A 3,195-nucleotide genomic window follows, 5' to 3' on the forward strand; every position below is an offset into this window, starting at 1 on the left:
GTGAGTGCAGCTCTGGAGTTGACTGGAGGATAAGATACGATGTAAAAGCAGAATAGTGAGTGCAGCTCTGGAGGTGACTGGAGGATAAGACATGATGTAACAGTGGAATAGTGATTGCAGCTCTGGAGGTGACAAGGGGATAAGACACGATGTAACAGCAGAATAATGATTGCAGCTCTGGAGGTGACAAGGGGATAAGACACGATCTAACAGCAGAATAATGATTGCAGCTCTGGAGGTGACTGGAGGATAAGACCTGATGTAACAGCAGAATAGTGACTGCAGCTCTGGAGGTGACTGGAAGATAAGACATGATTTAACAGCAGAATGGTGAGTGCAGCTCTGTAGGTGACTGGAGGATAAGACATGATGTAACAGCAGAATGGTGAATTCAGCTCTGGAGGTAACTGGAGGATAAGACACGATGTAACAGTAGAAGAGTGAGTGCATCTCTGGAAGTGAATGGAGGATAAGACCTGATGTAACAGCAGAATAGTGACAGCAGCTCTGGAGGTGACTGGAGGATAAGACATGATGTAACAGCAGAATAGTGACTGCAGCTCTGGAGGTGACTGGAGGATAAGACATGATGTAACAGTGGAATAGTGATTGCAGCTCTGGAGGTGACAAGGGGATAAGACACGATGTAACAGCAGAATAGTGAGTGCAGCTCTGGAGGTGACTGGAGCATAAGACACGATGTAACAGCAGAATAGTCAGTGCAGCTCTGGAGGTGACTGGTAGATAGGACATGAGGTAACAGCAGAATAGTGAGTGCAGTTCTTGAGGTGACTGGAGGATAAGACACAATGTAACAGCAGAAAAGTGAGTGCAGCTCTTGAGGTGACTGGAGGATAAGACATGAAGTAGCAGCATAATAGTGAGTGCAGCTCTGGAGGTGACTGGAGGACAAGACACGATGTAACAGCAGAATAGTGACTGCAGCTCTGGAAGTGACTGGAGGATAAGACACCATGTAACAGCAGAACAGTGATTGCATCTCTGGAGGTGAATGGAGGATAAGAAACAATTTAACAACAGAATAGTGACAGCAGCTCTGGAGGTGACTGGAGGATAAGACATGATGTAACAGCAGAATAGTGACTGCAGCTCTGGAGATGAGTGGAGGATAAGACATGAAGTAACAGCATAATAGTGAGTGCAGCTCTGGAGGTGACTGGAGGACAAGACACGATGTAACAGCAGAATAGTGACTGCAGCTCATGAGGTGACTGGAGGATAAGACATGATGTAACAGCAGAATAGTGACTGCAGCTCTTGAGGTGACTGGAGGATAAGACACGATGTAACAGCAGAATAGTGACTGCAGATCTGGAGGTGACTGGAGGATAAGACAAGATGAAACAGCAGAATAGTGAGTGCATCTCTGGAGGTGAACGGAGGATAAGACCTGATGTAACAACAGAATAGAGACAGCAGCTCTGGAGGTGACTGGAGGATAAGACCTGATGTAACAGCAGAATAGTGACAGCAGCTCTGGAGGTGACTGGAAGATAAGACCTGATGTAACAGCAGAATAGTGACTGCAGCTCTGGAGGTGGCTGGAGGATAAGACACGATGTAACAGCAGAATAGTGACTGCAGCTCTGGAAGTGACTGGAGGATAAGACACGATGTAACGGCAGAATAGTGACTGCAGCTCTGGAGGAGACTGGAGGATAAGACATGATGTAACAGAAGAATAGTGAGTGCAGCTCTGGAGGTGGCTAGAGGATAAGACATGATTTAACAGCAAAATAGTGAGTGCAGCTCTGGAGTTGACCGGAGGATAAGATACGATGTAACAGCAGAATAGTGAGTGCAGCTCTGGAGGTGACTGGAGGATAAGACATGATGTAACAGCGGAATAGTGATTGCAGCTCTAGAGGTGACAGGACGATAAGACACGATGTAACAGCAGAATAATGATTGCAGCTCTGGAGGTGACTGGAGGATAAGACCTGATGTAACAGCAGAATAGTGACTGCAGCTCTGGAGGTGACTGGAAGATAAGACATGACGTAACAGCAGAATGGTGAGTGCAGCTCTGTAGGTGACTGGAGGATAAGACATGATGTAACAGCAGAATGGTGAATTCAGCTCTGGAGGTAACTGGAGGATAAGACACGATGTAACAGTAGAATAGTGAGTGCATCTCTGGAGGTGAATGGAGGATAAGACCTGATGTAACAGCAGAATAGTGACTGCAGCTCTGGAGGTGGCTAGAGGATAAGACACCATGTAACAGCAGAATAGTGACTGCAGCTCTGGAGGTGACTGGAGGATAGGACAAGATGTAACAGCAGAATAGTGAGTGCAGCTCTGGAGGTGACTGGAGGATAAGACATGATGTAACAGCAGAATAGTGACTGCAGCTCTGGAGATGAGTGGAGGATAAGACATGAAGTAACAGCATAATAGTGAGTGCAGCTCTGGAGGTGACTGGAGGACAAGACACGATGTAACACCAGAATAGTGACTGCAGCTCTGGAGGTGACTGGAAGATAAGACATGATTTAACAGAAGAATGGTGAGTGCAGCTCTGTAGGTGACTGGAGGATAAGACATGATGTAACAGCAGAATGGTGAATTCAGCTCTGGAGGTAACTGGAGGATAAGACACGATGTAACAGTAGAATAGTGAGTGCATCTCTGGAGGTGAATGGAGGATAAGACCTGATGTAACAGCAGAATAGTGACAGCAGCTCTGGAGGTGACTGGAGGATAAGACATGATGTAACAGCAGAATAGTGAGTGCAGCTCTGGAGGTGAGTGGAGGATAAGACCTGATATAACAGCAGAATAGTGACTGCAGCTCTGGAGGTGGCTGGAGGATAAGACACGATGTAACAGCAGAATAGTGACTGCAGCTCTGGAGGTGACTGGAGGATAAGACACGATGTAACGGCAGAATAGTGACTGCAGCTCTGGACATGACTGGAGGATAAGATATGATGTAACAGCAGAATATTGAGTGCAGCTCTGGAGGTGGCTGGAGGATAAGACATGATGTAACAGCAGAACAGTGTCTGCAGCTCTGGAGGTGACTGGAGGATAAGACATGATGTAACAGCAGAATAGTGACTGCAGCTCTTGAGGTGACTGGAGGATAAGACACGATGTAACAGCAGAATAGTGACTGCAGCTCTGGAGGTGACTGGAGGATAAGACAAGATGTAACAGCAGAATAGTGAG

This window comes from Phyllobates terribilis, unplaced genomic scaffold (genome assembly GCF_046119375.1).
Source record: "Phyllobates terribilis strain yellow unplaced genomic scaffold, ASM4611937v1 Scaffold_329__1_contigs__length_2103183, whole genome shotgun sequence".
In the NCBI taxonomy this organism is placed as follows: Eukaryota; Metazoa; Chordata; class Amphibia; order Anura; family Dendrobatidae; genus Phyllobates; species Phyllobates terribilis.